Consider the following 10,724-nt stretch of genomic DNA (forward strand, 5'->3'; position numbering starts at 1 on the left):
GAACAGAAACTAAGGTCAGAAGACCAACTTACATAAAATGGTGAAAGCAAAATAAGGTCTGATGACCAAATGGAACCATTTGCACTCCACTCCCATTTTGTAGCAAAAACGCCAAAATGACATCCAAATTTAAAATGACTGTAGCTTCTGAACTGCTGTGACTACATGCATGATGTCTTGCCAGAAAGAAGACTCCCTGAAGATTCTTTTGAAAGTATCAGAAGCACTCTAGGTGATGAAGAGACAGAGTAATGGGCCTTTGAATTCAGTAAAAAATTGAAGATTTTGGTCCGCCTAACATAAAAAATGTTTTTTTCAGGATGAGTAACTGTCTATGGCTTCATCTGTGGAGGTAAATGACAGTATGGGGCTGTAGGCGCACAATCAATGAACACTTGTTTCAAATTTGAAGAAGAAAGCACAAAGTATGACCATTGTACAGTGTTTTTTCCATGAAAAGATCCAAGCAGAGCTCCAAAAGACAAGTTGGTCTCTTGGCTTCAAAACAGTACTGTCAGTGATCAAACAACACTCAGCCAGCTTCTAACATTGTACCATATTGAAATCAGGTGTAATTGAAACAGCTGATGTCGTTTTTGACACAGAAACACCATAAAACATCAGAATAAAGCCACATGAAATGTGAAAGTTATCATCCCACTATCTACCTTTTATAAAACAGCTGCTCATAAGATAAATGAGTACAGCAGAACAGGTCCCAAGACCAGCAGATAATAAATCAGCAAGATAGAAATTGTGACAAGAAAACCAAGAGGAAATAATCATGTGTGATGCATGATTGTGGATTATAAAGTTATAAAGGTTCACTGATTGCAGAGGCTCTCCTCAGCTCCCACATATAATTACTTAAATTTTATTCATGACCTGATTTAAGACAACAGCATATATATGTATATATATATATATATGTATATATATATATACGTAAATCTTGAAAACTGTTTCTTTTTCTTTTTTTTTTGAGAAAGAGCTGCTAAGGAGAACAGTTTTGCTGTTTATTTAAGTGTACTCTTCTTTGACAAAGAACACTGACCTGCAGCACCTGTGAACAAATAGTACACGCGCAAAAGCCAGCAACCATTTATGAGAGATCGTCCTCAAGGAGATCTCCTTGGCACTCGACAATAAGTTGACTCCTATTAATAAGCTCATATCAGATCATGAAGCGAAAATTAATAGTCTTGAGGAATTCACCAATAATGCAGAGTATTTCAACAGCTGGAGGCTACTCAGGATGCATCGAAGACCTGTTTTTAACCTTTCTATGTTGCTGCACAATGCTTTCTGTAAACAACTTAAAATGGAATTAAAGAGTTTATCTCTATAAACAGAGACTCTGTTGATGATAGGTGGATTGTGTGGGATGCATTATATTTGGAATTTTACAACATCTAATGCTTCAGGAGTTAATAAAGGTAGACTGAGAAAAATCCAAAAATTAGAACACAAAATATCTGTTATGGAACTGTCTCAGCAAAAGCAGTTTTCTGACACGTGCAATATCATTACTTAAACTTAAATCAGAATTTAAAACAGTACTTTCACAAAAGGCAGAATTCGAAATTAACAAATCAAGAGTTCACCACTGAAGAGTAAATGGTAATAGACCAAGCTGCCTGCTTGCAAGCAAACTGACCTCTAATGATAACTCAGCAGACATAGCAACAATACTGTCAGAGACAGATGATCTGCTTTCAGACCCTGACCTTATAAATCAGACATTTGTTCGCTATTATAAAAATGTATATGCTTCAGAGAGCAAGGCAAAAGCCATATAGAGTCATTTTTAGTGAAATTGAAGCTACCCTCTCTCTTATTAGAAGAGGCTCAGGCTCTGGATGCTCCTCTATCCTTAACTGAAATCCAAACTGCTTTAAATACTATGAAGAAGGGTAAATCACCTGGCCTGAATGGCATACCTCCAGAAGTATATTCGACATTTTGGTGTGTTTTAGGTCCACCATTACTTGCAATGATAAACACAGCATTAGAAGTAGGAGCATTTGGGAGAGATGCCAATACTGCTTTAATATTATTATTACTCAAAAAGGATAAAGATCCTACCCAATGCTCTCTTTATCGCCCCAATTCGTTAATAAATTCAGATATTAAACTGTTTTCCAAAGTATTAGCATCCTGGTTAGAAATAGTGCTACCAAAACTAGTTCATCCAGATCAGAGCAGTTTTGTGAAGAGATACCTATCCTCTGCTGCTTCATATTTTAAATACTTCATCTAATGTTCCCTCTTGAACGGTTTTATCAGTTGACGCAGAAAAAGCGTTTGACAGCCTAGAATGGCCCTATCTGTGGATAGTGTTAAAAATGGGATTTAATTCAAACTTCATCACAATGATAAAAACACCTTATGCCAATCCATCAGCAGCTGTAATTACAGGTAATATCTGTTCTACTCCCTTTAAAATTACAAGGAGCAGTAGGCAGGGGGACCCACTCAGCCCTTTGATTGTTATTCTTTCATTAGAACCGGTGTCTCAGGCCATTAGATAATCAACACTGATAAAACCAATAAGTTGCAGTTCAACAGATCGCTCTCTAGCCTTGTATGCAGATGACATACTTTTATTTTTTGAGGATGTTACACACTCCCTCCCATATATTCTAAGTATTATAGTAGATTTCAGTCATATTTCCAGCGACAAAGTAAATTGGAATAACTCATCTCTTCTCCTTCTTAATTTAACTGACAGTTGGCAGATAAAGTGTCAGATTGGACAGATGCAAAATAAGTCAGTTCAGAGCTGGATGTTGCTTAAGCCAAACCGCTGTTGTACAGTCTGATGGCGGTGGGCACAAAAGAATGTCAGAATTGTTCAGTTCTGCTCCTGGGTGGGATAATCTGCTCGTTGTGCAGAGGGTGAGAAGAATTGTCTAGGATTGCACAGATTTTGTTTTTCACCCTCCTCTCAGCCACTGTCTCCAGACTGTCCAGGTCTAGTCCCACCGTAGAGCGGGCTTTCCTCACAAGCTTGTTGAGCCTGTTGACGTCACCAGTCTTAACTCCACCCCACCAGCACACTACAGCAAAGAAGTAGAAGTAGCAGAGAGTAGTGACCAGAAGTCAGCGTCCACAGCTTTGAGAAAATGGGCTGATGATGTTGCAGTGATCGACCTATGGCGTGTTTTTAATCCATCGGTCAAAGATTTTTCGGTTTTTTCATCCAGACACCATTCTTTTTCTAAAATAGATTTTATTTTCGCCTCGAAAAAACTTCTTGATAACGTCCGTATTGACATGATTCCTCTTGTTCTCTCGGATCATAAAGCTGTAATTTGTAGGGCTAATTTGACACAAATAAACCGTGCACCTCGTTGGCACTTTAACACTTCCCTTTTACAGGACCTCAATTTTATAAACCAATTTCAATCCGCTTTAGCTGAATTTATCTCATTTAATGAACATTCTGTAGACAATCTTAGAGTTTTATGGGATGCAGTGAAAGGTTTTATTAGAAGTAACTGTACTGCATTTGCATCCAATTTAAATAAAACTCGATATAGCAGGATTTATGAACTAGAACAAAATCTTCTGCATCTTGAAGAAATTATGCACTCTAATGTGACTCCGGATTTGTTGGTGCAACGGAATTCAATAAGAAATGAGCTGAATTTCTTGCTCAGGCAGCGTGCAGAGTTTCTTACTTATCGTTCACATCAGAATCACTACTTTGAAGGTGCACGTCCTAGTAGATCACTTGCCTTGAGCCTCCGGGCCCGCGAGAACTTTGCAAATATTTCTTCTATTAGAACACCACAAGGAGAATTAGTGTCTGATCCTGTACAAATTAATTCCACTTTTCGCATGTTTTTTTTCAAAGTTATATAGCTCTGAGGTTGCACATGATTCTTCCAAATCGGATATATTTTTTTAGTAACCTTCATCTACCTAAGTTATTGCCCAGTGACGTCTTGTCCCTTGAGAAACCTATAACACTGGATGAATAAGAAGCTGCATTACGTAGCATGAACAAAGATAAATCACCAGGTTTTGATGGGATTCCCCCTGAATTTTTATTAACTTTATTTTTTATTATCTTTCTTGTGTTAGCCCTTTGACCAGAGCCTTTTATGCATAAGCTCATAAACCCTGATCAAAGCGGAGAATAAACCAGATGAGGAGTACATGTCACTCGCCCAGGTTAAAGGGGCTGCTCCATCAGCAAAAGGATATGTTCTCAACACTGCTTCGACAACGACAAGACAATTTCAAAAGTTTTATCAAGATCATTATGGACTCAACAACTACCAGACTGGATGCTTTATCAAGAGAGTTGCAAGACAAGCTTGCAATTTACACAGAAAGACGTTGATGAAATCAAAACCATTACCACTAAACAGTCCGAACTCTACAACTCAGTGCATTCAGATGTGTTTAAAGTCTGTGAAAGTCTGCTGGCTACTGAAGATAAACCGGAGTATCTGGAGGGACAATCCAGAAGAAGCAACTTGGTGATTGATGGGATCAAGGAATCACCCGGGGAAACCTGGGCTGAGACAGAGGAGAAAATCAAGAGGGTCCTAGCCGAAAAGCTACAACTTCGGCAAGAGATCGAGATGGAGAGAGCCCATCGCTCATGGAAACCTGGAGGCGATAGCCCGAGGCCCATTATTGTTAAGTTCCTCAGGTACAAGGACAGAACACCCATTCTGCAACACACCAAATCTCTTGAAGGAACCAAAATCTACATTAACGAGGACTACACTGATTCAGTAAGAAGAAAGAGGAAGGAGCTGTTGCCAGAGTTGAGAGCTGCCAGAGCCAGAGGAGATATTACCTATCTGCGACATGACAAACTGATTATTCATCCCCGTACCAGTACACTAAAAACCACCTAGAAACATTAATCTCCTACCACTGTATGCTGAACCATAAAACTCTCATATGACTATATATAAGTTGTCTCTGGTAAGAAAAACCACCATGGAGGAACGCCACACAGGTAAAAGCTCAAAAAAGAGAATGTAGAAAAGCAGAACACAGGTGGCAAAAAAACAAACTCCAGGTTCATTATCACATCTATAAGGAAAGTCTGCACATCTATAACTTGGAGCTAAAAAGGGCGCGGCAGTCCTTTTTTTCTGAGATTATCAACAAAAATAACAACAATGCACGGACTTTATTTACTGTTGTTGACAGACTGATGTTGGGGTCAACACATTAGGCTTCACACGGCGGCACCAAATATGTTGGGGTTTAATTGGCTATCGGGAATAATTAATAATTATTATTAATAATTAATAATTATGTTAAATAATGTGACTTAATTAACATTAAATCACCTCATGGGGCACCATTCCCGTAAAGGGAAAAATGATAGCCAGTTAAAGATATGTCTCATGAAATAGGCTAAACTATTAATTTGGAGCTTGATTAATAATTAAATTAATGACAACAACCAAAATCAACTGAAGGATTTCGGAGTTCTTGACGCAGCAGAGGTTGACTATTCATCTACTCTTGTGCAACGTTAAACAGACAGCAGGTATGATTCCAAAGAATTATATTTAGTCACAAATTAGCAAAGCAAACCAAAACACACAAATTCTAGCTAACTATATACAAGCTTGGTGTGTATGTGTGTGTGTGTGTGTGTGTGTGAGAGAGAGAGAGAGAGAGAGAGAAAGAAGAGAAAGACAAAGGCAGGTGTGGTGATCAAGGAGCCATTTGGCCTACAAAATAAAATGGCCGAATCAAGGCTTGCTTCAGGGGGAGGTGTTTGTCTGACCATGTGGTCAGGACAAAGACAAAGGAAAAGAAGCGGGAACTGTTACCCCCTTTCCACCAAAGCAGTTCCAGTGCTGGTTCGGGGTCAGTGCTGGTGCTGGTTCTCAGTTGAACTTGCAAGCCAGCTGAGAACCAATTTGCTTTTCCACGGCTCAAGGTGGTTAGGGTGCCACATCATTGCGTCACTGTATACGTCAGTTACGTTGAACAACAACAACAACAACAACAACGGCGGACCACCTAGTTGTGCAGTGCACGGTCGGTTGTGGAAATGGCTTTTGGGAGATTGAAAGGGCGGTGGAGGTGCCTCCTAAAAACCTGCCATTCAAATGTTTTTTATATTTAGTTCTGGTTGTGTGTGCTGCACATGATACGGCTGCTTCTCTCCATTGTTTTTGCTGTTTTGTTGCTGCTTACCTGACTCCTTTTACCTGTGTTTGCTGGACTACTTTATGTCACCAATATTGTTTCATCCTTCAGTTCATTAAATTCAAATAAATGATTATGGCTGTCATGTGATTTCTTTATAAACACTGACTGAAGACATCTATGAAAAGCATCTTCATAAATGGGTAACCTGTTGAGGTCTTGACTTGTTTTTACTAGCTTTACTTGAACTTATTACACAGTTAAATTGTACATCATTAAGTGAAAACATACAGAAGCAGACATGTCTCTTTAGAAGGGAATTTATTTAAATACAAAAAACAAGCTACTGATAAAAGTGACAAGTGTGCATTGAATGTGCAAAAGTAAAACTTGCCATGAAGAAATACACTGGTGTCAGTCTCCAGCTTCTGCAGCAGGGCATCATTCAGGTCCTTGCTGTGTTGCTTTGACCTCAGCTGCTGGATGGTGTTGGTGAGCTGCAGTGGAGTAGCGACGTTAGCTCCAAGTTAGCATCGTCTTGTTCAATGGCAGATAACTCTGTAGACCACATGAAAAACAGCACTTTAAACAGTGACTCGTCCACTACACATTATACAATGTTTAGCCAACTGAAAGGGGGGCTGGTAGGTGACTTGCTAACGTTAGCTAATGTTAGCAAGGCTAACCTGTTGATCAGTTAACATGAACCCGAGCAGACATCACAAACAATAGCTGTGTCCCAATTTAGCGCCGCATCCTCCGAGGGACGCGGGCCTAAATTGGGACACAGCTGTTATCTGAAGAAACTGGTAACACTAAACAACTATGTGCAAGGCGAAAATGTTTGAAAAGAAACTTACTGGGGTCCGTTTGCGGCAGCGCTTTTGTCCACCATCGCCTCCAGCATTCATTGCAGCGGCTGAGCAGCTCAATAATCCCGCCCCCTTCCCAGTGACGTATTGGTTCTTTCTTCTAGTCCAGCAAAGAACTGGTGCCACTCTGGAACCAGTTTTTCTGGCCCAGAGCCAGTTCTTTTGTCGGTCGAAACAGGAAAACCGGTTCCAAATTAAGCACTGGCCCAGAACCAGCACTGGAACTGCTTTGGTGGAAAAGAGGTATTTGAGATGCCTGTTTGGATGTAGCTCTGTTGAAAGCCTATTTGTTAATGAGTCTATGTCAATGTGATTTGTGTTGCAAACGGTCTAGATTAGTGCAGAGATTGTTTAGTTGTATGGAAGAATCTGTTTGTGAACAGTATTAGCAAACTAAACACAAGCCAACTAATCAATGACCTAACTGCAATCTATCACAACAATAACTCAATGAACAGCATCAAATCACATATAACAAGTTAAACAGTCTTGCTTAGCCTGTAAAGCTGTGATAAGATATGCCCAGTTGTTACATTACCGATCCTTGAGTGGATGGGAGAAAAAGTCACTTGGTGGTGTGCTGCTCTGTTAGCCGGGAGAAGAAGGCTGGGGAGATGATTTCAGCTGCAGTCTTTGTTGGGTCCTTTGTTCCAAAGATGAAACTTCAAGGAAGCTGGTCACTCAGGGTTTAGCAGTTAGATGCTGGGTGCTAACTCACTTAATTCCTTGCTGCTGGAAAGCTAGTTGCAAACCTTGTGTTTACAAGAGAGTCCATGATCAATTGCCCTCCCTTCAGTGGTTTGGGGCAAGCAGCAAGGGTCTGGGCCTCTGCTGTTCCAGGCCCAGCTGGAAAGAGGTGTTAGCTGTTCAACAGCTGGAGAGCAAGAGAGAGCTTGAAAGGAGCAGGACTTAGCTTAGAGTTTGGTGACATCACAGAGGGGCCTGTCACTGTAACAGTACTGTCCAATCAAGTTGTGAGACTTGTGTCTTACTGAGGTGTGAGTTGAGATATCCTGTGAAGATGGGTGTCACATAGCTCTCTTTGTTTGGAGAACAAAGAGCATGCAGAGGAAAAAGCCTTTAAATCTCCAGTTAAGATTTTACCAAATGATAAATCATCTGTGGTCCTGTGAATCCCAACACTGACAAACCCATCAGCGTCAGTCCCTCCTGAACTGCTATCCACCAAGGCATGCAATGACTTTGCTTCTTTTTTCACAGACAAGATTTTAAAGATAAGACAGACAGTCTGTAACTCCAACACAGTGGCTATTTACCTGTGCTTCATAAGACTGCTCCAGTTAATTTGGCACTTTTTCATCCATTAAATTATGCTACTTTGACAGACATAGTTAGAAACCTTAGGTCCACTACCTGCTGCCTTGACACTCTGCCTACAAGCTTTTTTAAAGATGTTTTTAACTGCTTAGCATCAGACATACTACAGTTAGTCAACTGTTCTCTTCAGTCAGGCCTTTTTCCAAAGGCCCTGAAGACCGCAGTCATTAAACCTCTCTTTAAAAAGCCTAATCTGGATGCCTCAGTAATAAATAACTACAGGCCCATATCAAACCTACCATTTTTAGGAAAGATCATTGAAAAGGTTGTTTTTCAGCAACTTAACACCTTCTTGGAGCAAAACAATTCCTTTGATGCCTTTCAGTCTGGATTTCGAGCACAACACAGCACTGAGACTGCATTCATCTGAGCAGTGATGCACCAAAGATTTCGGTTCTGGTATTACGAGACTTCAGTACTGCATTCGACACAGTTGACCATAAGATACTGCTCGACAGACTGGAAAAGTTTGTGGGACTTTCTGGCACTGTGCTAAATTGGTTTAAATCTTATTTACAAGACAGGGATTTCTTTGTGTCACTTGGCAATTATGAATCTGTGCGAACAAAAATTACATGTGGAGTTCCTCAAGGGTCCATTCTTGGGCCTCTTCTGTTCAAAATCTATATCCTCCCTCTTGCTCAGATTATGGAATATCATAACATCTCCTACCATACTTATGCAGATGACACACAACTTTACATAACAGTGTCACCAGATGACTACAATCCCCTACATCTGCTAAATAAGTGCATTGACAAAATCAATACATGGATGTGCCAGAATTTTGTACACTGTAAAAAAAAAAAAGTAATATAACAGAATTTTACTGTTTATTTTACAGATTTTTTCTGTATTTTTAAAATACCATTAAATTTACAAAAAGAGACTGTGATTTTACATGTCAAATGTAAAATAACATGAAATCACTGTAACTGTGAAAACCCAAGATATTTCTGTTCTTTTACAAAAAAACCCCATTAGAAATACACATATTTGTTGTTAAAATACGTTCACAAATGTATCGTAATTTCACAAATATTTGTCTGTTATTTAAGGGAGTAAACTGTTAAATTCAACTTTAAAACTATAAAAAAAAAATAAGAAATCATTTAAAATTACTGAGAAATTAATAGTAAAATAACTATTTAATTTGTAATTTTACTAGAATTTCTTTGTTAATTGACTAATATTTTCATTGAAAATAACCACAATTACTGTACTTTCCTAGATGGTAACATTTATTAACATTATATTAACATTTATTTTGAAAGGACATCTGGAGAGACATAGGGAAAGGGGAAAGAGGGTGAATAATATGCAGAGCAAAGAGTTGGACTTGAACTTAGGGCTGCTGCAGCAAGGACTATATAGCCTCTGCTTATGGGGCATCAGCACTACCAAGTGAGCTGCAATTAAGTGCTTTCAATAAAGCATTTCACTGATGGAGATGCTGCTACTTTATTGCAGCTGCTGCTTCAGAACTGAAGCAGACACACTGTTTGATGACTGGATGTTCTCGTGTCACTTGTAGCATGCTCATATTGTCAAGGGCAGTTTATTAGCCAGACTGTAAATCAGTTTAGGCCTATCAAAGTTAGGATCAGATGCAAACACAGTCCCATTAACACTCAGACATTTGTGTATAATATTATTTTTGGTGGTGGTGGGTAGGGGATGTTAGGATACAGTACCACCACCTGATTTTAATCCAGGAAAAAGTCTGCGTCTGCAGTCTGAGTATGAATGACTTGTCATGAGTTTCAAAAGGAATTCCTGCAGACCCTTGCTCCTGAATGACCACTGCCATCAGAACCACTCAAACTCCTGGTATACCTTCAGCATATGTGTATATGTACTGCAAATGTTAACCTTAATGTTGAGGTTAAAACTTAACTGCCATTTCATTTCATTTGAGCCATCTCTAAAGTGAAACTGCATGCATCATGTGAAAATGAATGATTTGGACCGCTCTGTGTAGGCTACTGAAATGACTATGGTTAATGAAAATAAACATTTGTGAGCTGCCAAGAACTGCTATAGGCTAATATGAAATGCAGTTTAAATGTAGCAATGGTCTCCAGGGAAGGTAAATGCTGTTGTATTGGCAAACAAATCTCAATATCTGTCACAATAAAACAAACCAAGAAAAGGAACTGTTAGTGAAGGAGGTCAACACCAGGATAAAACCACATAAACTACATGCTTTCTATCTGTTTCCTCAACCTACCACCTGAAAGCATTATATTCTGTCATTCAGAACAGATCTTAATGACAGAGCATTAATATCATCTGTGTCTAATTGCTTTGCAGCAATTCAGAGGTAATCAGTGAAAATATAATTTATAGAAATAAAAAGTAATATAAAGTATGAAACAT

The 10,724-nt window shown here is 39.2% G+C and overlaps 1 protein-coding gene across 4 annotated transcripts in view; it reads left to right on the plus strand.

Moving 5' to 3' along the window:
- The window catches only part of LOC125892011 (protein-serine O-palmitoleoyltransferase porcupine-like), a 119,474-nt gene extending 113,236 nt beyond the window's left edge, over positions 1-6,238 (plus strand). For all 4 annotated transcript variants that reach the window (XM_049581719.1, XM_049581718.1, XM_049581722.1 and 1 more), the window contains one exon: positions 1-6,238. This exon is cut by the window's left edge and continues 1,918 nt beyond it. The gene's annotated coding sequence lies outside the window, so the exon portion shown is untranslated.
- The last annotated feature ends 4,486 nt before the right edge of the window (positions 6,239-10,724 follow it).

This window comes from Epinephelus fuscoguttatus, linkage group LG7 (genome assembly GCF_011397635.1).
Source record: "Epinephelus fuscoguttatus linkage group LG7, E.fuscoguttatus.final_Chr_v1".
Taxonomy (NCBI): domain Eukaryota; kingdom Metazoa; phylum Chordata; class Actinopteri; order Perciformes; family Serranidae; genus Epinephelus; species Epinephelus fuscoguttatus.